This window comes from Saccopteryx leptura, chromosome 2 (genome assembly GCF_036850995.1).
Source record: "Saccopteryx leptura isolate mSacLep1 chromosome 2, mSacLep1_pri_phased_curated, whole genome shotgun sequence".
Taxonomy (NCBI): Eukaryota; Metazoa; Chordata; class Mammalia; order Chiroptera; family Emballonuridae; genus Saccopteryx; species Saccopteryx leptura.
In genome coordinates, this window is record NC_089504.1 from 295,436,340 (window position 1) to 295,461,978 (window position 25,639).

Sequence of the window (25,639 nt, forward strand, 5' to 3'; positions counted from 1 at the left end):
TATTGGCCAAATTTAGATCTGACTCAGTGATCAGTTTTTTTTTATTTCATTATATGTTATACAACTTTGACTCTTTGAGCAAATCAAATCAGAGGAGTTGATCGTCTGAACCCACCTGGATTGTGAAGTCATGGGTGTGAACCGTGCTTGGCAGAGTGTTTCCTTTGAGGCAGGAGGAGGGCCCAGGAAAGTCCTGGCCTGTGAAGACCCGGTTCCATATAACTGCAGAGCAGTCAATGGGGCAGGCAAGCACTTTCCACCCACCAGGCCTCCTCTCCAGGGATGAAAGAAACTTTAGTTCAGAGACTGTTCACATTTATGAATAATATATTTTGAAAAAGGGGGAACAGTTTAATCTGTAACTGGAAGGAAAACGTAACTGTCAGACTTGACTGTCTTGGCTTGCTGGTGGAGGAAAAAGGAAAATTGGAGCCTTAGCAGGTTTTTCAACCAGCCAGATTATGGAATATTTCAAAGCAACAGCAATAACAAAAGTAGTTTATAAACTGAAAGTTATAATTTCTGAAAACTATTTACTGAAAACATTATCTTAAAAAGGGCAAGGGCATTTTTGCGTTTTCCCGTCCCCTGTGGTTTTGGACAAGGAGGAGAGAAGCCAGGAAAAAAGGCAGAATTCAGAGAGGGCTGGCTCGCTGGGGCCTCCCTGTTGCGCCACCAGTGTGAGTGAGGTTCCTGGAGCAAGCTAGCCTCCGCGTGAGTCAGAGAGGCCGGCAGTGTGGATGTGGGTCTCCACACAGGGCATGACTAAGTCAAAAAAGAAAAGCCCTCTGGGAGAAGAGACTTCAACGCAGATGGAAAAAGGGCATAACAGGCTTAGAGGAAATAGCAGTTTACTAAATAGCATTTCAAAGAGCAAGTGTGGATCCTCATATTAAAGAAATTAAAAAAGAACAGTTAGAGCAAGCTCCTGCTGGCCTAGAGAAAGCAAACCCCACCCACCTGCTCACGGAGCTGTGAGCTCAATGAGACAGTTAGGCAGAGGAATCCACCTTGAGAGGAGCTGGGTAGGCCCACTCACTCAGATGCCCTGCTTCCAGAGCGCCCTGCAGACAAAAACCCGAACAGTGCCACCTGCAATAAGGCTGGGCAAGGGGCCTGCACCTTACAGAGACCCCGAGTTTGTAAGCATTTTTCCTTTAAGTCCAAGTCCAGAAACTTATGACAGAAACAGGGATAGTCTTTCCCTAAATAATGAATTCCCCTAAATTTTACGTTGATGGCACAGACTTCTTAAAATAATAAAGACACCAAAGCTTCACAGTGAGTGCATGGCAGCTTAAAACTTCACAGGATAGTAAAGAAACAGGGATCAACTGAATCTACTCTTTGTGGCACCAAGTCAGGTAAGGAAAATTCTGTTCCAAGGTGAGCAGGTCTGCCCAATGCTGGAGTCACTAGCCACTTTAAATTTAAAGTTCAAGTAATTTATGTAAAACAAAATTTAAAATTCAGTTCCTCAGTCACCCCAGCCACGTATGAGTTCTCAGCACGTGAGGGCAGTGGCTACCCTGCTGGACAGCATAGACAGGGCCACTCCATCAGCATGGAAACCGCTATTGGACAGTGCCAGGCTGCAGAGTTCCTGCACTTCACAGAGGCTCCTGTACCACGCTCAAGAAAAGAACTCCAGGTGGAGAAGAAATTAAACCCTGATGTACAGTGTGAGGAGCAGCATAGCGGGATCTGCATAGTTACCCTCTCAGGCCATAAGGCAGCCATTAGGGATGGAGAGCAAACTCAGAATCTGGGTGTGTCATGCAAATATTTCAAGAAGGTGGAGTTTTACCACCTATTCCACTGGTGATGATGATATGAGTTAGTCTATACCATTTAGTTCCAGTGAATTTGTTTCTTATCTTACTAAAATTATGCTGCTCTATATTATGAGATCTTTATAGACATTTATCCAAAAATAATGGGCTGTGCATGCTTTTTATTTTTACTTTTTTTATTTTTCTGAAGTGAGAAGTAGGGAGGCAGAGAAACAGACTCCCACATGCGCCTGATTGGGATCCACTCAGCAAGCCCGCTAGGGGTGATGCTCTGCTCATCTGGGACATTGCTTCGTTGTAACCAGAGCCATTCTAGCACCTGAGATGGATGCCATGGAGCCATCCTCAGCGCCTGGTCCAACTTTGCTCCAATGGAGCCTTGGCTGCGGGAGAGGAAAAGAGAGATAGAGAGAAAGGAAAGGAGAGGAGGAAGGGTGAAGAAGCAGATGGGTGTTTCTCTTGTGTGCCCTGGCCGTGTGCATGCTTTTTAAAATTTCCTTTAGTTCAAGTGGTCACAACTTTAAACCCTTTATCCCCCTCCCCAAGACTCCTATCTTTTCTTCTTACGTTCACATTTTTATTCTTATGTTTGTTAGTATGTATTTGGGATTTCTAGGTAAATAAAACTGTTTCTAATTTATTATTCTGATATCACATTGCTCATCAATCACTTCACTTCTTAGTCTTATCATATGCTAAACTAATATTGTGCTATATACTATGAAGAGTAATTTCTAAAATAAGTCCTAGAAATCACAGAGATTAGAGTTATGAGACAAAGTGCATACAGATAAAAAGTTTTAAAAAACCACATAAACAATATCTTAACAGTGAGTCACTGCCAAATGGTAACTAATGGGTTCTTTCGTGCTCTGACTGCCAGGAAATATGTAACTAGGTTTTTAAGTTTCATGGACCCGGGTTACTTATTCTTTCCCACATATGGCTTTGAATTGTCACTTTCCTTTTCAACTGGCATCCTGTTTTATGTGGTTCCTCTCGTAAGCCCTCTCACCATCATTTTGGAATTAAACCAAATATACAGTATAATAAATAAAAAAAAGTAAGTAGTATTGAATATTGCATAATAAAAGGTTTACAAAAAGTAGGTGGTATTAATTATCTTCATCTTGGTAATCATTCTACAATGTAGATGTGTAGCAAATAATCACAATGTACACTTTAAATATATACAATTATATTTGTCAATTATTCCTCAATAAAATGTTTTTGGGGTTTTTTTTTTCTGTATTTTTCTGCAGCCAGAAACGGGGAGAGACAGTCAGACAGACTCCCGCATGCGCCCAACCGGGATCCACCCGGCATGCCCACCAGGGGGCAACACTCTGCCCACCAGGGGGCAATGCTCTGCCCCTCCGGGGCATGGCTCTGTTGCGACCAGAGCCACTCCAGCGCCTGGGACAGAGGCCGAGGAGCCATCCCCAGCGCCTGGGCCATCTTTGCTCCAGTGGAGCCTCGGCTGCGGGAGGGGAAGAGAGAGACAGAGAGGAAGGAGAGGGGGAGGGGTGGGGAAGCAGATGGGCGCTTCTCCTGTGTGCCCTGGCCGGGAATCGAACCCGGGACTTCTGCAGGCCAGGCCGATGCTCTACCACTGAGCCAACTGGCCAGGGCCTCCTCAATAAAATGTTTTAAGTGAATGGTGTTGATATGAAGTGTTAGGGAGACCCTACTCTGGGTAGGACATTGAGGAGGGACAGGGAGGATGTGTTATAAAAAGTTCAATAAGGAGGAGCCTGAAGGGGGTGCAGATAGCTGAGGAAAGCACTGGAGGGTGGTCCAAAATGAGCCCAGCATGGGAATGGAAGTGTCTCACTTAGGGAGGGGCCTAAAATGCTTAATAGCCCATTTTGATTGGCATTACAGTTCACATGACAGAGTGGTTGGCCACCAAGATGAAAAGACTTACAGTATTGTGAACAGATGGCAGAGGCCTGGATCTGGGACACATAAGTTTAGACTTGATCAGGTCAGCAGTGAAAATCCAGGAAGACTTCAAGCATGAGGATGGCATGCTGAAGGTGGGCACTTCGGAGAAGCTGTCAGGTTAAGGTGCAGGGTGTGATAAGGCATAGCCAGTCTGGATGAGCAGACAACAGTTCCAGTGTGATTTCAGGCAAAGAGAAACAGCATGTTGTGGCATTGGGGATAAAACTATATAAGCACAAAATGACCGAATTTTAGAATTAGGAAGGAAAAATAATGATTATACCAGACTAAATTCCAATTCCTCTTTTTTTAACATTAAGAGGAATTTAGGGGTTAGAGAAGTTTAAAAATTTATCCATGTTTTCACATGGTTACTCTCCAAAAAATATTTTGAAAGGTATTACAAGGGAAAAAACGATAAGATTGTGTGATTCTCACAGGCTGTTGTTATGAGGGGAGTAATGAGCTGAGCGATTCTGATGTTAGCTCTGAACAAATCAAGAGATCTGAGAGATTTTGTTGAAAAACAAAAATGTGCATTAGTAACTTTCTTTTCCAAAACTTGAATGTAATGATTCTTAAATATACATGAATTTTTTTTTAACAGTTAAGAAAAGGCATGTACATGATTAGATCTGTTTTGGTTTCAAAATAACAGCTTCTGTGATCTCTTTCAACTCAAAAGCATTCTAGAGCAACTGATGATTAATATCAATATGATAGTAAATTTTAAGTTCATTTGATATACCTGTAATCAGAGCATAAGATTTAAAAAAATCAGATTATCCTGAAGCACTCGGCATCATGGTGATGGTCTCTTCTATTAGCCTGATATCAGCTTTGCTTGTTTGTTTGTTTGTTTCGGCGCGAGCTTCACAGATGGTTATTGATATTCTGCCACAAGTGAGATCATGCCTGGGAGTCAGAATCCCCAGTTATAAAAGACCAGTATAGTCGTCTCTGGTGGAGACCTATCCTCACATGACTGGGCAGAGAACTGGACTAAAATGGGGGGTTTTATTCATTCTTAAGCATCTGAAACACTTTCACGTTCAGCCAACAATGATATATAAATATATTTTAAATGCTTATGGAAAGTCTTCTTTTTAAATCTTCTCTACCTCCTAATTTCAATCAAAAAACACTGAATAATTAGCTCAACTTTGGTTCTAACTGAATAGGATATCATATTATTTGAATTGTGAAAAAGTTCGTGATGTGGGTAATTCTCCCAATTAACAGCAGAGTTAGCTACATTTTAAAGGGGCTTAAAGTAACAACAGCTGCAATGTTAAGCAGCATCTGGAAAGTCCACTGATTTCAAAAACCACCTGCTTACGCAGCCTGCCCACTCGAGTCCATAAAACTAACAGACACTTTCATATTCCATATTCTGCTTTTTAGTTTGCCCTAGTTTCAACATAAGTTCTTTCTGATGAAATGGTCTGAGAAAGCTGGTCCCTGGGAGAACAGGGCTGTGGGCACCTTGGGGTTCTTGCCCTTTTCATGATTCAACAGCAGGGAAAGGGAAAGGCCGCTATTTTTCATACAAAAAGGGTTTAGCCAAGGAACATACTCTTTCTTCTTCCTGGACTTTGACCATATGTTATCTTTGTTACTGTACACAAAGGTCCTGGAGGAAAAAACTTGTATACTATACTTCTTTTAAAAGAAGTTTCAAAAAAAAATAAGCCCTTGGTCCCTAGAAATATCCCTAATACATAGGTGCTCAGAGGCACCCTGATGAACTGATTCTTTTTTTCTTTTTCTTCTCATTTTTTATCTATTCAGTTTTAGAGAGGAGAGAGAGAAGGGGGGAGAAACAGGAAGCATCAACTTCCATATGTACCTTGACCAGGCAAGCCCAGGGCTTCGAACCGGTAACCTCAGCGTTTAAGGTCAATGCTTTATCCTCTGCACCACCACAGGTTACGTGAGGCACCCTGATAGAGTGCAAAGAGTATTTATTGTGCCAAGATAAGAAAAGATATTTTTGCAACGTTTTTCTTTAAAACTTGAACGGGATGATTCTTAAATATGCAGGCAGTTGGTTTCAACATGAGCCAAATGCTTTTGTGGTCTCTTTCAACTAGAATGTTTTTAGTTAGAGTGGGACTGGACACCAAGTAAAGAAGGCTGGAAAATGTTAGGGCAATAGATTTCTCTTGTTTGGGATTCCCTGAGAGTCTGACTTATACACAGGGAGCAAACCTGTTTGGATAATAAAAACTAATAAACACCAGCCCTAAAAATATTTTGGGCAAGCTATTTTATGTTTCTATGCTTCAATTTCCCCAACTATGTATTTTTTCTTTCCTTTATTCCTTTCCAAGTGAGAGGAGGGGAGATAGATAGACTCCCGCCTCTGTCCTGACTGGGATCCACCCAGCAACCCCTGTCTGGGGCTGATGCTCTGCCCATCTGGGGCCATGCTCACAACTGAGCTATTTTTAGCACCTGAGGCAGAGGCTCCAGAGAGCCATCCCCAGCACCCAGGCCAGTGTGCTCACAGCAATGGAGCCATGGCTGTGGAAGGGGAAGAGAGAAAGAGAGAGAGATAGGGGAGTCAATTCTTCAGTTATAAAGGAAAGAATGAGTCATTCTCATATAACAGTGTTCTCCCCCACAAAAGCTATCCACATTTCAATAAATAATTAGTATGCATCTATTATGTGTGGGAACTACAATAAGGGACAAGGCAGGGGGAAGCACTGCCCAGAGTTCATGACTCTTCTTGCCACTTCATACAGTTTCCTCTGAGAACTTTTGCTGAAATTCCTTTACCAAATTCTGCTATTTGTTAAAACCTTATGACCTTCAGGGTTTAGTTAAAAAATACCTCATCCTTAATGCCTTAAATAGTTCCTGAGCCAGTAAGAAGTCTGGAGTAGAATAAGAAACATATATCTTTCAAACAATTGCCCGTGTTTAGGTCCTATAAATATTTGTAATTAAATTATAGACAATATTTCAGTTCTCTAATATTCTCCCTTCCTATGTTGATGCTCCATTTCTAATGTTCTGATTGAAAATTTGAAATTGTCAGCTTTTTAAAAACCTCATAGCCTCCTTACAGATCCAAATTTGGCTGGACATCAGAATCACCAGATGAATTTTTAAAAATGTTTTATTGAATTTATTGGAGTGGCATTGGTTAACAAAATGATACAGGTTTCAGGTGCACAACCCTATAATACATCATCTGTGTACTACACTGTGAGTTCACCACCCCAAGTTAAGGGTCCCCCCATCACCATTTATCCCCTTTACCCTCCTCCACCTCCCCATCCCCTCTCCCTCCTGTTATCCCCACACTATTATCCGCATCTATAAGTATTTTTTCTTTTTGCTTAATGCCTTCAACTTTCTCCCCAGGCCCCCACACCCCATCACCTCTGACAGCTGCCAATCTGTTCTCTGTAACTAAGAATCTGTTTCTGTTTTGTTGGTTAGTTAATTTTGTTAATTAGAGTCTATATATAAGTGAAATCATATGGTACTTGTCTTTCTCTACCTGGCTTATTTTACTTAGCATAATAATCTCCAGGTCCATCCTTGCTGTCACTAAAGATAAGATTTCTTTTATTTTTATGGCTGCATAATATTTCATTGTGTATATGTACCACGGATTCTATATCCATTCATCTACTGATGAGTACTTGGGTTGCTTCCAAATCTTGGCTATTGTAAATAACATAGGGGTGCATATATTCTTTTGAATTACTGTTTTGGGTTTCTTTGATATATTCCCAGAACTGGAATTACTGGTTCATAACACGGTTCCATTTTTAATTTGTTGAGATAACACCATACAGCTTTCCACAATGACTATACCAATTTGCATTCCCAACAACAGTGCAAAAGGGTTCCTTTTTCTCCACATTCTCGCCAACACTTGCTGTTTGTTGATTTTTTAAAATTAATTAATAATTTATTTTTTTGACAGAGACAGAGAGAGAGTCAGAGAGAGGGACAGATAGGGACAGACAGACAGGAAGGGAGAGAGATGAGAAGCATCAATTCTTCAATGCAGCTCCTTAGTTGTCCAGTGATTGCTTTTTCATATGTGCCTTGACCCAGGAGCTACAGCAGAGTGAGTGACCCCTTGCTAAAGCCAGCGACCTTGGGCTTCAAGCCAGCAACCTTTGGCCTCAAGCCAGCAACCATGGGGTCATGTCTATGATCCCACACTCAAGCCAGTGACCCTTTGCTCAAGCTAGTGAGCCTCTGCTCAAGCCGGATGAACCCACACTCAAGCTGGCGACCTCGGGGTTTTGAACCTGGGTCCTCCACGTCCCAGTTCGGCCTTCTATCCATTGCGCCACCACCTGGTCAGGCTGTTTGTTGATTTATTGATTATAACCATTCTGACAGATGTGAAGTAATATCTCATTGTGGTTTTAATTTGCATTTCTCTGATGATTCATAATGTTGAGCCTCTTTTCATATGTCTATTGACCATCTGTATGTCTTCTTTGAAGATGTGTCTATTCAGGTCCTTTGCCCATTTCTTAATTGAATTATTTGTTTTGGGGGTGTTGAGTTTTATGAGTATCTTGTAAATTTTTTATATTAAGCTCTTATCAGATGTATTGACAAATATGATCTATTCAGTGGGTTGTCTTTTTATTTTGTTGATGGTTTTCTTTGTTGTGCAAAAACTTTTTAGTTTGATGTAGTCCTGTTTGTTTAGTTTTTCTTTTGTTTCCCTTGCCTGAGGTTTTATATCAGAAAAAAATATAACTATGAGAAATTTCTAAGATTTTAGTTTATGTTTTCTTCTAGAATTTTTATGGTTTTGAGTCTAACATTTAAGTCTTTAATTCATTTTGAGTTTATGCTTGTACATTCCCTAGAGGAATTTTTAAAAATACAGATCCTGGGTCCATTACAGATCTACTAAGTCAGCATTTCTAAGGATGGGGCCTATGGATCTGTATTTTTCAAAGCTTTCTACATTTATGAAGTTGAGTTTAGAAGTAATTGTACTCAAGGTTGTCTTAAAGATATACATCCTTGATGGTTCCACTAAAGATAACAGATGCTGTATCACTCCAGATGTTCTTTCTGGCAGAAAAACACATGAGGGTCGGGCCAAATTAAACCATGCCAGGGAGCTCTGGAACACCATAGAGAGTTCCCAAAAAAACCATGCTCAATGGTCCTCAGTTCCTTGAGGCTACTTTGGCTTACAGCCAACTGCAAGCTTAGAGCTTCACGGCGACCTACGAGTGGGGTGGGCATAGGTCCTAGGTTGTCCCATATAGACCAGTTAATACTGGCCAGCCTTGAGTGCCCCCTTTCATGCTCAAAAGTGCACGAAAAATTATATGGTCACAATGGATTGGCAGTCACCTATCACTGGCTGCTATACTTGGAATGCACAAAAGTCCCTACACACACTATTTTTTAACTGAATGGGCAAAATGTCCACATTCCAGCATGTTGTGCCTTTTTTTCTTCTCCACTCTCGGGTATCACCTCTCTCCTGCCCTTCACCGCAGCCACAAGCTGCACCAAAACTTAGAGGAGCAGCTCTTAAACACCAGTCTGTTCTACCCTCAGACCCCGGTTTCTTTTCTTGTAACACGGGGTTAATAGAACTGACATCTTTCCATCACATATTTTGTCAGCTACTCAGTCAGAGATTAAAATGTTTAAAATTGTTTAAACTATTTTTCAATTAGTTCAGGAAACAAACAAAAAAAATGGCATGCTTTCACATGCACTATTGTTTAGGGTGGAGGAAGTGTTTTTAATTCTGGCTCAGAGGAAATCTGCACGATCAATGTACCACACAGCCAGCCAGGGAATCACTGGAGGACAGACTTACACCTGCACGGAGTGCATGTTTCCTGCCTCTCATGGGAACATGCTGGTGTTTCAGATATAAAATACATCTTGTTTTCTTTACTGAAACTTGAGAAGATGTCTCTGGTTGATCATTATTTAGTGCCAGAGGAAGTACATACTCCTAAAGACACAACTGTGCTTCCTCTTAGCCATTGTGAGCTGTTTGGGTAATTAAGAGCCAGGCATTTGTAACTTTGTGGAAGCTAAGGATATTTTGATGGTGTATGCATGTGCTTAATCTCATAGTAATTTAACGGTAAAATTTTTAGAAGATACATTTAATATATAAACGTTTCCTGAGCCCAGCAAGGACATTACAATGCAAATGGACATTGATCGAGTCTATGTAAAAAGACAAATTACATCTAGAGATTGTCCTGGGTCATTTCACATGTGTTGCAGGTATCAGATACAATTACATTTTCTCACTTACAATGACAAAAGAGATTGTTAAGAAAAGAAGCAATGATATGAGCTCTGGCTAACTTGACACAGTGGTAGAGCCTCTGCCCTACATATGATGTCCTGGGTTTGATTCCCCGTCAGGGCACACAGGAGAAGCGACCATTTGCTTCTTCTCCCCCCCCTCCTCCTTCTGCAACTATGCCTCATTGGATCACATTGTTTCAGGCCTGAGGGTGGCCCCCTGGAGCATCCGCTTCAGGCACTAAGAATAGCTTGGTTGTAAGCATCGGCCCCAGATGGGGTTGCCAGGTGGATCCCGGTTGGGGCACATGTGGAAGTCTGTCCGTCTCCTCTCCTCTCTCTTGGAAAAGAAGAAAAAATAAATAAATAGAAGCAGTGATTTAAAAAGCCCACAAGGCCCCTCTCCCTGCCCTGCTATCTGCTCTGTGCTGCACTGAGCTTTGTACCTGCAAACTCTGGGTCCACATCCAGAGCTTCGCACAGTGCTGCCAAGGTTGATGAGATGATCAGCTCAGATGTCAACTCAGTCGGTTGATGGGGTTTAGAGTTTATCAGGGAAGCACACAGGTAAGCACATCTGTGTAAGGTCGTGTAACTAAGGGACAGACCAAAATAGGGCACAGAGCAGGGAATTCTCCAAAGGCAGTAAAGCGTCCTTGATTTGACTCACAAAAGGAACAGCAGGAGCAAAAAGGCCCAGAGACCTGAGGATACTCAGCATGTTCTGGGCACCAGTAGCAGGTCATTTGTGGCCAGAGCAAGGGACACAAGCAAGAGCTAGATCAGCAGGACCTTTGTGCTCCACCAAGGCATTTGTCCCCTTGCAGGCCACAGAGACTCACAGAGTTCTGTTTAGACCAGGGCTGACCTGATGAGATATAGCTTATATTGTTTAAAAGGCCTGATTTCAGTGCAGTGGGGCAAACCAAACAGTACTAAATGTGCAGGCGGAAGTGACATGGGTGAGGGGCTGCCTTCCTCCAGCACTTCCTGTGGCAACTTACTCCTCCAACAGGCCTTTGACGAGGGCGCTATTGTTATTACACACGATCATATCCAGTGAGACCCCAGGGCCTGGTTCTTATGCCCTGAGCTCCAGTGCCTCTCTGCAGTAACTGGCCCTGATTTAGGCAGGCAATAGTGTCATCATCATGCCGAAAAAGATGACGGTGGGCAGCATTTGGCAAGGTGAATTCCAGAAGTCATCAGTTTTGAAATTGACAGCCCTGCAGTGCCAGGGTCAGACTCTCGTTCCCCGCAGGTGGATTGGGGAAGGGGTGAAGGAACAATGTAAAGATGAAGGTAAAACTCCAGACCTCAAGAAATGTAGATGCTGTGTGAATTCCCAACAAGGCAGGAAGGGTTGAGTCCCAAAGACCAGAAATAGATGCGAAGTGCAGTGTGATTGCAGTGATTGGATGGGGAACACACTCTCTGAACCAGACAAGGTGCAATGCCAGCATGTGTTGAGCCACCTGGGTCTTTAAAGCACCCTGATTACCCAGCTCGGCCACAGCACCTGCGGTGCAGCTGATCCTGCCTGAGTGTAGGCAGCTGTCAGAGCATGAAGCAGGTCCTGACAGGCACTTGGCATTCACAGCTTCATTTAAGGTTCTCAATTTGCCTGTTGGATTTCTCCAGGCATTTGTAGATTACATTACATTACAGCAACATGCTGTAAAAAAATCTTAGCTTTATCCTAGTAGGAGAAAGGCTTATTTCATCCCTCCAGTGGTTTCTCTGGGACTTCCTCCCTAGTTATTACATATTTGTTCTCAAAAACAAATGCCAGAGTAAGAAACAGACATAATAGTGTATTTCACTGGGCACCACTCATCTCTCAGGACAACTAAAATATTCTGTCAGCCATGGCTCGCTGTTTGCCTTTTCTATATTATGAGCAGTAATAACATAAAGCTGGAAATGGGCATAACAAAATATGTCAAGGAAATGAAATGGCATTCATTGGACTTCATCACCAATTATTTGGTTAGATAGCAGCTCTCTCTTCCTTGCTTGTTGCAGGGCATCGGGCTGTTTTGTAGGGAGAGAAATTGTTCACTACACTACAGTATCTTTGGGTAAGCCCTCTACTGCTCTAGTTATAAAGGTAGGAGTGTCATTCTCAGATAATGTGCTTTCCAGGAAGGCCATTCAACAACTATTTAGGAAGCACTTACTCCGCCCCAGACAGGGAGCACCCATGAGTCCTGTCACACCCCTGTGTGGGTGGTCCAGGACTGCGCCACCTTCCAAGGCTCACCTGGGGTACCTGGGTCTGTCAGCCCCCCTGACCACCCTCCTCAGAACTGCTCAGCTCTTCTCTTGCTTCTACCGCATGCTGTTTTTATTTCTATTTTAGCATCTATCAAAGCCTTATGAGTGTTTGGCTACTCTTTCTGCATACCTCTCTCCCCATGCATGCCTCTGAGTGCCCACCACACTGCCCCAGACCGAGTCGGCCATTAGAACATAAACGCCAAATTAAATCTGCTGAAAAGAATCTGAAGTTCTTCTTGAAGTAACTGAAAGTCTCCTCTAATTGAAAAGACAGTAGGATTCACTATTGAGTGTCTTTCTTTAACCTTTTTCTTTTCCTATAAAAGGCCACATTTAAAAATTTTAAGAAAAAGCATATCCAAATAATTAAAGAAATCCTTATGGGGGCAAATAAATGGTGATGGATGAAGACCTGACTTGGGTGGGTGAACAAACACAGAAGCAGGAGTACAGAGATGTGTTGTAGAATTGGGCACCTGAAACCTGTATGATTTTGGTAACCAGTGTCACCCCAATAAATTCAGTTAGAAAAAGGAATCCAAAAACATTCACCCTATTTACCAATGTAAAGAGAAAACATGTTCTGATATACGTATATATTTATTAAGATTTTTGTTTTAATCTCCATTTTGAGGAGGACACAAATATGTGTCTCAGGCAGCCTAAAGCCTGAGCAGGCAAAATCCCAGGATGCCAGGAGTTGCCATCTGGCTGCTCAGCATTGCTCCCTGGGGCCAGACGTGGAAAGGCCACTTGAGAACTCCCTTGCCAAGAGAGAAGTAAGAAGCCTCCCATGTGCCCCCAGACAATGGCAGACATCAGAGGAGTGTCTAGGTCAGGAGACATCTTGAAGAAAAATCCAAAATCTTCCATGCCTGAAGAAGAAAACAGCTTATAGAACCAGAGCTTCTTCTTCCTTCTTCTTGGCTTCAGAACTTTTAAATGTCAAGTACATGGAGTCCTGAGGTTTCACCAGCTGAGAGGTGGTGACCATGGATCCACCATTCCAACAACAGAGAAGTACCTTTGTATCTCCGAGGTGGTCTCTCATAGATTTCAGATATCTTTTTACGAGAAAAACAAAAGTCAAAATACTTAACTTGCCTCTAAACAAGGTCGAGCATTATTCATTCCATTACTGTGTCTGTGCCTAGTGAAGCGACCATTGGCTCCTTTCCCAGACATATTTCTTTCTCTCGTCTCCTTTGATAGGAGGTGGATTTACTGTAATATGTATAAAAGGGAGACTTGTCAATTTGATCCCACATAGTTTTACCAATCAACAAGCTAAATATAGGAAATCAGGGTCAGGATTCAGTTCAGAAGGAGCTATCAAAGAGGGTGGTGATAAGCAGTGTGAAGTTTAGGTGTGACTGCTCTTTTATATACAACCGGTGCCACTGTCTTGCACGTGTAATATTTTATCAGACTGGAATGAGCAAGTTAAGAGGACTCTCAACTTACAAATGGCATCAATTATAATGACCTTGCTAGCATCTGTGCTAAAAATAACATCAAAGCAATTATGACAAATTGCAAATACCCCATGAAAATAAGATCAAGACCAATACAAAGTAAAATAATATTTTATGAGCAGAAATGAAACAGAGATATTGAGTAGTAAACAAACAGTAAAATACGTACATGAAAAATAGGCAACACAGAAGAGGGTTATCATTTCTGTGGGAGCTTTTGATGTGCAAAACCAAGATGCATGGTGAGCATAATGGAAATGGAAACTCCTTGTAATAATTTCACAGCTTCCAAGACACCAAGATCTCCAGGGTGAAAATCACTATTGTAAATTCATCCTCCAATGAATCCACCATGTTCCATACCCCTTGGGCAATAGGGGCCCCAAACTAAGTTTGTCAATTGTTCCTGACCATTAAACATGTCAATAATTTAACAATTTTTTTATTTAGACAATTAAATTTAACAGGGTGACATTGGTCAACCAGAGTACACAGATTTAGAGAAAACATCTCCATCATCTGAACAGTTGATTATGCTGTATACCCATCACCCAAAGTCAAATCATTCTCCATCACCCCATATTTGTTTCTCTTTAAGTCCCTCTCCCCCCACCCCCGTCCCTCTCCTCACTTCCCCTCCCCCTGGTACCACTGCACTCTTATCTATATCCATGAGTCTCAATTTTGTGTCCCACCTATGATTTAACAATATTTTAAAGGAAGCATAATGAATGGAATGGAATGGACAATGTGATAAAAGCAATGTCCTGTACAAGATTCTTTATTTGCTATTGGTCAATATTAAAAATGGGTTCCTGTTTCAATCTTTTAAGAGAGGTAGAGATGCTGGGAAGACCAAAAGGAAGGAGATTGGGGATGAAGAGAAGCCTCAGGTATGGTTGTGGAGGGACCGTTTTGTCTGGATGATTTGTTAGAAGCGTTGAAAGGGAACTTAGAATGAGAACTTCTTATGGGTACTTCCAGATTATTGTGAGACTTACAACAAAATACTGCTCAGACACAATCACCATTCAGACAAGAAGAAAAAAGGGTAAACACTTATTTCTTATTTCTTTTTAAGTGTTCATTTACATGGGAAAAGCAATTCCAGGTAGTGAATGTTAATCCCTGGACTGTGTCAAAAGAGGTTGTTTTGTTATAGTTGCATGTTAAGTCCCTTACTTGTCTGTGTAACTTCTCAAATCCGTCTACCTCTACAATTGCAATTTGGGGTCCAACAACAGTGACACACAGCCTCGTAATTAAGCGTAGGCAGCCTTTGGATGAGAGCTTTTCTCTATTTTCTCAAGATACCTGGTTTGTTTGGGGGCAAAGAGGAATTTATGTGGCAACCTAACAGTGGTTGAGAATGCAAGTGGTAAACATCTGAAAGCAGAAAACTGCAAAATGCATGCATTGTGTGTACCAAAAGGTCAGTATGAAACATTATCTTTATGGCAAGCCTGCCCATCCACTCCCTCCTACACAGTGCATATCCACACAGCTTTGCAACTTGTATAAACCCCTATTGTGATTTAAACTCATGAGAGTGTTGTTTCTGCCAAAAGAGGCTGTTTCATGACTTGAGATTAGTGGTTCTTTACCCGGGCTGCAAATCATCTGGGGAACATTGAAAAATCCTGTTGTGCACACCCGTCTCTAGAAATTCTGATGGCATTGATTTATGGTGGGGCCCAGGCCTGTGTATTTTTTTTAAAGCTCCCAGGTGATGCTATTGTACAGCCAGAATTAAGTCTGGTCTAGACTCTCAGAATTTAATAATAAAATTCTGTGCCCTGATAAAACTTTCACAAACGTGTATTGGCCACAGTGAAGAATTATTACTTCTCATTCTGGGGACTGCTTAGCATTTTTATTGGAATATCCTATTTGCCATTCAAATTCCCGTTACAAGAAACACTTTCTGGAACGCTGCTGTAGCAACAGCGTAAGATAGATTTGTACATGAGATCCATCCCGTCACGTCCGTAATCCAGCCCTGTTGCATTTCCCTTTATTTTTCTATTCTTTCTCTCCCCCAAGAGGAAGATGGATTGGCTGGAGTGTCAGTGTCATCTCCATGCCCCTTTTCCTACCTCGGATCATGGCTCGAGCGTATGAGGAATGGAGCTGACAACACACACTGGTTTTAATGGTGCAGCAAAATTCCTGTGTTGCCAGTGGCTACAAGAAGCATCACTGTATTTAGGGATGAGCCAGTGTCCTTCATTTCCCCAGTGCCTGACACAGAGAAGAGATCCCAGGTCACTGAGGAGTGCTTTACTGATGCCAGTCACTCCTCAAGCTGATGGGCACACTGAGCCTCTGAGGACGTTTCTACGACATGGATACCGAAGGTTACGTGGGCCTTGGAAGAGTCACTGTACCCTTTAGACAGCAGTTTTTCCATCTAGAGCAATCAAGTTGAACTTAAACCTCCCTCAACCACTTTCATTTCTAAAATCTTTGATTCCGATTGACCAGTGTTCATAAAAGAATGGAAGCCTATTAAAGACCTTCTTCCTAAACTTTACCAATTGTCATTTTCATTCTTAATATTCAAGCTGTGGGACTTAATGAAGTCACCTTGAAGTTCCGAGCTATGCAGCAGCAGATGGCACGCTGGCTGCATGTACGCCACAAGTAAACACTTGGCATTGAAGAAGGTCAGGAGCTAGCATTCCCTCCTCTTCTCATCTAGGCTCGGAACTCTGCACCTTCTTTTTTATTGCGCTTGACTCCAAATTGTCTGTTTGTGTTTCAAGATGGTTTAGAAAATCAGTTCCAATGTGACTGCAAGTTTTCAGTAATTTTTTTTTTTGTAACCAGCCAATTCCTCTTACTTCATAAACAGAGAAGTGCACAATGACTTGCAACTTTAGTTACAGCAATGGTCTTAAAAAGGTCTAGCTAAACAGAAAATGCTGAGACTTTCTGAATGCTGACAGTTGTCAAACTCACCCAGTTCATGTGGCCACATTTTGAAGTTCACAGGCCATCTGTGAGCAAAGGATCGGATGACTACAAACTTCAGGGCAGAAGCACAGATACTTTGAGAACAATTTTCCCGTTACCCGGCTATAAAGTTGTGTTTTTTTAGTCCCATCACTTAGCAACCCAGCCATATGATTCTGCAGGTGAACAAGGTTGTTTGAATTCCAGACCACCTGAACCTTCTTGGGGAATTTGTCAGCTCCCAAAACAAAGCTATGTCAAAATCTGTAGGGTTTGAATCCAAGGTTCATGATAAGCAAAAACTGAATTGATCTGTCTTCCCTGCCGTTAGTCACCCTTCATCCACCCTTACTGTGACTGGGCTAACATAAATAAATGCAGTCAATGCAGGCAATTACTAACCCTTCACCTAGATAATAACACATTCAGAACCTTTTTCCTAAAGGAGATTTTAGCAGGTCGGTGCTCTTGTAAATGGGACAGAGAACTGTAACTTAAAAATGGTAGCATTCATTAATTCATTCATTTTTTTATTCAATAAATATTAACTTAATGGCTCATACATTCCAGGGAGCTTACAATCCAGTAGCAGGAAAAATATCACAACATTAAATAAGTGTGTGACTGGCTGGATGAAAAAAAAGTCTAGGGGAAAAAAAAAGTGAGGACCAGAAAGAAGTCTTTGAAGAAAAAACATTTAGGTTAACACATTATAAAAATCTCAGAGTCAGACAAGTGCAGACTGATGGAAGGTGTGATCCCGGTAAACACCACAGCGAGTGGAAGGCCCCGGATCAGGAGAGGCCATGGGCCACTGTCCTGGAAGAAATCATTCCAGTCTGAACTCAAGAAGTTGGTGATTTGGGATGGTGCAAGAAAGTGACTTCCTCTATTACCTTAAAAGTAAGGGATGGCCCCAGGAAGGTCACTGCCTTCCATGGGGATGATTCCTGAGTAGGCGTCACCAGCAGAGACCATCCATTCCCAGTGTCCCTTTCTCAGTGACATGTACCAGCTCTCTAGCCCCATCCTGCCTCTGCTTTCTCACTTTACTTAATCCATCCTCAGAAAATGAGTGCTTCATCAATCCTGAAGGAATGAATAAATGAACTTACAAGGCCAAGTACTGAAAACGGAAAGTTCCTGCAATAAACAAGCAAGCATTCTAGAGTGTAAATATTTCCAAATCTCAGGCCCTGTCTCATTACATCATATTCTGATTTTCTAGAGCAGGGCTTTGCAACTTGGCATAGTCCCGCCCCTCCCCGTCTCTCTTAGGGAACATTTGGCAATATCTGGAGAAATTTAGGAAGTGCTACCAGCATCTAAGGAGCAGAGGACAGAAATGCTGGTGCACAGGACAGCATTCACCATCTTAATGACAAAACGCCATGAGGGCCCAGATGCAGACACCCTGTGACAGAAATGAGGCCATGTCTCGAGAGCCGTAGAACGGGCTGCGATCGTCCTGCTTAGACCTTCCAAGAACCTGGTGTAGATCCTTTTCCTCACTTGCCAAAGCAATGTTCAAACCTGCAGAGATTTATTTCGTTCATTTTCTAGCTGTTTAATAAACAGACTCAAAGCACTGGAGGGGAAAATATTCCAGCAGTGAGGTAAGACGAAGCTGCTAGAACCCTACTTTGACTTAACTGAATAGAAGGAAACAGCCTCTGCCATCAGGAAGTGAACTGTAGAAACTGAAAAGAAGTTAATAGTGTTTAAAAAAAACCCCTCAAGTTCAAACAAATGTCTATGCAGACCAATTGGTAGCACGAAAATGGTGAAGACATTTCCGTTTCTGTGTCTTTGATAGACTCGAAAGAGCTTTATTTTCTTTAATGTGGTAATCATTCATAGTTGTGCCATGACACACCCAGAAGTTGAAAAAATAACAAACTCCCGAGTGTAAGCACGAAATTTTGTGAGCAAGTGATATCTCTGGATGAATCCTCATAATGACGTGTTTGGATTAAAATAAGATTTCCACGTGTTAAGTGATAGGGGACTTTTCTATTTGGCAAGAGAACTCGCAACCCATGGACAAACTGTAGTTACTTCTCCTCTAGGATGGCAGCATCAGTGTCCCCAAAGTCTCACGCCTCCCTGTTCAAGTTCAGTGCTTTTATCACTAGCCTTTCTGTGGCCTGTTTTTGTGCCGTTCACAGTTCGTGTCAGTTGCTTTGCAACACTCACCATCATCAAGTGCCACCTCATTGATACCAGAAGCCTGAAGATTATAAAAGGGATCAAAAGATAGGCAGCCTGCTTTGTACTGAGCTATCCGCTTTTGTGATAATGAAACTAGGTGCATTTTTGTCATAATGAAAATGCGAGCCCATGTGGACAGGGGCGGGGGTTCCAGGTTCCTGAAGAAGGCCCACGGCCAGCCGGTCTCATGTGCACCAAAGTGTGGCTTCTGCCACGTGAAAAAGCGGGCAGCCCACGGAAGGCGCAGGAACCCCGATACCACCGCGTCACCAGGATTAGTCTTTAGCTCTTTCCAAAGGATTCAAATGCATTCATTTCTTAGGATTACCTTAAGAAGAAACACACAAACTGGGTAGCTGAAAGCAACAGAAATGTATAGCCTAAAGTCCAAAATGAGCATGTCAGCAGTGCCAGGCTGCCCCTGAAACACGCAGGGTCCTTCCTTTTTTCTCCCTAGCTCCTGATGTTCACTGGCAACCTTTGGCGTTCCTCAGCTTGCAGCTGCATCATTCCAACCACGTGGCCTTCTCCCCGTGTGCCTTCACACGGCCATGTTCTGACAAGGATGCCAGCCACTCTGGAGGAGGGGCCCCCCTACTTCATGATGACCTCATCCTAATTACACCTGCAAGACCCTGTTGCATTCTGAGGAGCTGGGGGAAAAGCCTATAACATATCTTTTTTGAGGGGAACATAATTCAGTGTATATCAGGATGTAAACTAGGAATGTATGTCTTTGTTATAAAAGTAGGAAATTTCAGCTTACATTTTGGAGGTATACTACAAACCCTAGGGTAGTTCATACTCCTGTCTAAGAACAAAAGTTGGAGAAACTTAGCAGTTACCCTCAAACAAAAGGAAAAGAAACATAAAGCAAAAGGAATGAACCCAAAGTGAATAGAGGCCCACCTCCTGGTGTTGCTGCCACTCTCTGACACATTAGGCATTCCTGCAGCTGGGCCATCTCCTCCCCCAGGGGACATTTGGTCCCTTTATGCCTCATGTTTGTAATAAACTCCAGAAGACTGATGCACTAGCTAGAGATGAACTAACCCTTCTTGCTCACTTAAAGGCAGAATGAAAAATAAGCAGGCACCTCAATGAAACAATTTCAGGAATGCCAAGAAGTTCTTCTTTGCCAAAATATCTCCTCTGTCTTTCCAACGCTGTTACTGAAATCTCTGACATTTTCCCACTTCTGATCGGGGCACCTGGGCCAAGAGTTCCTGTTGTAGCACTGACCATTGCCCCAGACACTGCCCTAAACATTTGACATAAGTTATTTAATACAGAGAACAATCCTATAAAGTAAGTACTATTATACCTGCATTTTAGCAATGAGAAACTGAGGCACAGAGAGGTTTAGTAGCATATCTGAGATAGCACAGCCAGCCCTCATGCTATCAACCAGGTCACTATATTGCTTTTCAAAAGTAGGAAGCAACACAGTCACTAACCTACTATTGTGCCCGCCAGGTCCTCTTGTCTAGCCGAGAATGAAATTCAATGTGGTTTTTACTTCTCAAAGTGTCATCCTTGGATGACCTAAATCAATAGGGGGAAGAAGGTACAGACACCTGGACCCTACTTTTAGATACAGAATCTCAGGAATTTTCATTTTAGCAAAATCCCCAGACAATTCTTGAGTTCATTAATGTTTCCAAACCACTGGCCCTAAAGGAATGGAATAAGAAAAGGCACAATATTATGGTAAAGCGGGAAAAACCAAAGGGAAAGGAGGATGCGGTGGGGACGCCGATCAGTGAAGCAAAGCAGGGTCCTGGCCAGAGAGGAGCTTGGCCGCTGGGGAGTGAGGACAACGTTGACCGTGGACGTCTGACGGCAGCAGAAGCCAGCTGCACCCTCTTGCCTGGATCACACACCCCTTCCTGATGGAAATGGCCATTAGCTGAGGCCGAGACGACATTTTCTATCAGCTTGGATGGGAAGCCAGGGTGCAGGCAAGGGAAAGCATGTGGATTCAGAAACCCATTCATGACTGCTTGAATGGGCAGAGTCGCATAAACAGAATGAGATGGGGGTTACAAAGGGCGGGAGACTAACTGAGGTACCAGGAGACCTAAAGCTTGGATTGGCCCAGTCCAGTGCTGGGATTCAAATAACAATCGATTCTCTGCCCTAATGACTGTTCTAGGTATGAAAAAGCAATATACCGGAAGGTAGTTGATTATTTCATACATTTCATACTTAAACAAGAACAATAAAAGAGGCACACAAAACTAGATTATGTTACAAAAGTTTTTAAATATAAATGAAAAAAATATTTAATAATACCTAACAAAAAAACAATAAAACTGTTATTTAAGATATTTCCAATGGCAGCTTGTCATTCCCTGGTTTGGCACTTTTGTCTTTATGTTATATGTTTGTTTACTGAAGTAACAAATGTGAGGGAATTAAAATGTAGTATTTCATCAAAGGTATAATAAGCTTTACGAAATGAATAAATAAATATTACAAGCATAGTTCCATCAAGTTTTTTTCACCTATGGACGGAATGAACATTATTAGGGGCGCTTAGAATACGCCATTGTGCAGATGAACGTTAAAAAAGAGTAAGGAATGTAAATTTGCAAATTTGTGATTTCCACATTGTGTGGCTGCCCAGGCACCCACCTTAGGAGAACCCTGATTACAAGTGCCATTTTAACAAACTGTTTGCCAAACTCAACAAAAAATTAGGTATCGGTTCTGCCGAACAAGTGAGAACCGGCTGAATCCCACCACTGGTCTAGTTGCTGATCGCAACCTCCCTGAGGCTCAGTCTCCTCATCTGTGACATGGAGGAAATAGCACCACTTTGCAGGCCCTCGCATATGGGGTGTGATGGGATAACGCCTATCGTATAAATTGTGGCTATTCCAAGGTGTCTATAAAAGTCTGCCTCAGAACCCAGCTGCTGCACTGCTGCCTGAAGTCCATCAGTGGCACCTCAAGGACAATCGGCAGTGACACTCTGCCTTGACACTCTGCCTTGCTCTGCACAGCCACCTGCACGCCTGCCAAGAAAGGAACTAGTTACCAAATTCATTGTAAAGCACAAATTACTCATAGGCCTCCTCTCCTGACATGCAGACAGACACACACACACACACACACACGGAAGAAAAGTGGGGACTAGAAGAACCAAAGAACAAATGCACCTTCTTCCTCACCCCCTTCCCGGCCGGGCTCTCTGCGGTCCCTGCAGGGGAAGCCCGCAGTCCCTCAACCTCCACCGGGATTCCTCTCAGAGGCCCCCCACCATACCCCAGTGTGCTCCCTACTTCGGGGCCAGGCCCGCACAACTGTACTTATTCAGATCATTGGGGCAAAACCTAACCAAGCAAAAACATCCAGTAATCAGGCCTGACCTGTGGTGGCGCAGTGGATAAAGTGTCGACCTGGAAATGCTGAGGTCACTGGTTTGAAACCCTGGGCTTACCTGGTCAAGGCACATATGGGAGTTGATGCTTCCAGCTCTTCCCCCCTGTCTCTCTCCTCTCTCTCTCTCTCTCTGTGTCTCTCTCTCTCCCTCTCTCTCTCCTCTCTAAAATGAAATAAAATGAAAATTTTAAAAAAATCCAGTAATCAATATTTTCTAAATATTGTTTTCCTTAAAGTTGAAAACATCTGATTCAAATTTCCCCTTTTGTAGGCTTTCCATGTTGCCCAAGTCATCTGAATGATAACCAACCCTCCACTCCATTTTGGTCCCAATGGTGGTGATATCATAGAACTGTGGTGAATAAGATCATTTTGAATAAAATGGGATACCAAAAGAGCAATTAATTAAAGTATACTTGTGATACCAAGTAAAAATTTATAAGAGATAATATATTGATACCAAGTAGAGAATTTATAAGAGATAGCATATTGATGAGTGCAATGTGATGTACATCTACATCTTTACAATGGTCGCTTACAGCTCCTTTAGCATATTACACATATTGAAGAAATATTTACTTGCTAATTCGTATGTGGCTACAACAGGCACAGACCTGCCCTAAGTTCTGGTTTGGTCCTGTCGTTTATTAGTTAGGTGTATCTTGCCTTCGTGAAAAAATAAGACTATCTTCCATCCTTATTCTGACAAGAACCTAGAACTTCCCCAGTTTGTGAAGAGAAGCAGTTGAGTGGACACTATCAATGTAGGATGTCATTATTCTAAGGCCTCCGTCATGTCTGGAAAGAAACAAGGCAGAGGTCAGCCCGAGGGAGAGACTCAAAGGTTCCACTTGGAGGTCCAGGCCAGGCCCTGTGAGTCCCTCGGCACCCCGCCCCCTTTGGCTCACAGAGGTAGCTAAATACCCACATTTTACCCTCTCCAGCTTGAACCCTGATTAGCATGCAGCCTGCTCCTTCCCTCTAAGAGACAGCCCTGTGGTCTGGTGCATGGTAAATTGCCCAATGCCGCCCCCCCCCAAGACAGCCCAAGAATATGTCAGTTACCACCCAGATTTACACGTTTCCTGAGGTTACATGTGGGTCCTCAGGGAATCCAAGCCACTGCAGGCGTTGGCAACACAATCCAGACTGCCACTTTGCCCGCAGGACTGTGAGAACACCGTGGCCTTTTCCTCCAGCGCTGCCAGTTTGGCCCAGTAAGCACACGGGCATTTGCCCTCGCCCTGGACAAAACAGATGGGCACTGGAGCGAAGTTCCTGTGTTCTGGGAGCATTTAACCATGCTGGTCCTTAGCCTTCTCTGCACCCACACACTCATGCACAACATTTATTCCTTGACTTCAAAGGCTGCTCAACATGTTGGAAATGTGTGAGCCTGGCGAAGGGAGCTCGAAGTGTTCAATCCCTCCTCTGTGCCTGGATTTGGTACATCCATTAGGATTTCAGAGGTGCGTATTTGATTTTTGAAAACAAGCATGTGTTTAAGCTGGGTTTAGAATCATGAAAATAAATCAAGATTTCCATTGCCAGTTTGTGTGTTTTTCATAATAAATAATAGTCATTCATTCTTGTCCAATGATACATATTTATGGGCTTAAATTAGGAAAAGCCTTTCAAAGATGATTTCCATTCATCATCTACCAACTTCCAGATGCCACGCAGCACATGAGGAGCCTCTGGGGAGAAGCGGGGAGAGACACAGAGCTTCAAGGCACAGAGGGGGACAGCAGCAGAGACAAGAAGGAGCTGTCTCCAAGTCGAAGGGAGCATGACCTACTCTCGACTTTTGCATGGAAAAAAAAGGAGAAATTTTGTTATAAGTACAGATTCCCCAGGCCCCAACCCAGAGAATCTGAGTCTGAAATAGGGCCTGAGCATCTGCATTTTAGCAAGCATCCCACTCTCACGCCCAGCTGGTCCTCTGCCACATTGCCCCTGCTGAGGACCCCTGGGCACTGAGGTGCCTATCAGTGCAGTCCAGGTGCAGTGGTGAGTCCTCTAGGTCAGTGGTCCCCAACCTTTTTTGGACCATGGGCCAGTTCAGTGTCAGAAAATATTTTCACGGACCGGCCTTTAGGGTGGGATGGATAAATGTATCACGTGATCGAGACAAGCGTCAAGAGTAAGTCTTAGATGGATGTAACAGAGGGAATCTGGTCATTTTTTTAAAATAAAACATCGTTCAGACTTAAATATAAATAAAACGGAAATAATGTAAGTTATTTATTCTTTCTCTGCAGACTAGTACCAAATGGCCCATGGACCAGTACCGGTCCGCGGCCCAGGGTGAAGGTACCACTGCTCTAGGTGGGGTACCACTGCTCTAGGTGAAGCTGCTTCTTTGTCTTTGGTGCACATCTCAGTAGAAAACCAGCAATGGCCTAACAATATTATAATATTCTGTTTGACGTGAATTTTAAAAAGCTGAAAATTCTGTATTTCCTCCTCATATATTTCTGGATTTTGCCCCAGGACCAAATCCTGGATATGTATATAGATTCATTGTATACATTTTCTCTATAAGTATGAAAACCAAATTAACTAGTAGAAAAGACTAATAAAATAGAAACTAAGGAATGATAATCAAAATGAAAGTAGTTGCTTTGTAATTGTATTAGTGTTCCATAGCTGCATAACAAATTACCCTAAAATTTAATGGCTTAAAACAACAAACCTTTGTCACCTTACAGCGTGTCAGGAATGCAAGTGGGCTGAACTGAGTGGCTCAGGCTCAGGGCCTGTCACAAGCTGCAACCCAAGTGTCAGGGCTGGAGACGTCTCAAGGGCCAGCTGGGAGAGGGCCCACTGACAAGCTTACTCGCCTGGCCGACGTCAGTCCCTCCCAGGGTGTTCGACTGAGGGCCTCAGTTTCTCAGTGGCTGTTGGCCAGAGAGCCCTTTCTCAGTGCCTTCCACCTAGACCTCTCCATAGGACAACTCACAACACGCTGGCCGGCTTCCAGCAGAGCAGGCAAGCTAGAGCCAGAAAGGAAGCAATCCGGCACAGTCTTTTATAGCCTGACCTGGGAGGAGACAGCCCATCATTTTTGCCATATTTTAGTACTTAAAAGCAAACCATGTCCTGGCTGGTTGGCTCAGCAGTAAAGCATCGGCCCAGCGTGTGGAAGTCCCGGGTTCAATTCTGATCAGGGCACACAGGAGAAGTGCCCATCTGCTTCTCTACCCTTCCCTTCCCTCTTCTCTCTCTCTCCCTCTTTCTCTCTCTCTCTCTCTCTCTCTCTCTCTCTCTCTCTCCTCATCTCTCTCTTCTCTTCTCACAGCCATGGCTCAA

General features: G+C 42.9%; 1 protein-coding gene across 2 annotated transcripts in view; it reads left to right on the top strand.

Moving 5' to 3' along the window:
• CAV1 (caveolin 1) overlaps nt 1-25,639 on the top strand; it is a 38,226-nt gene that overhangs the window by 2,693 nt on the left and 9,894 nt on the right. The window lies entirely within an intron of this gene.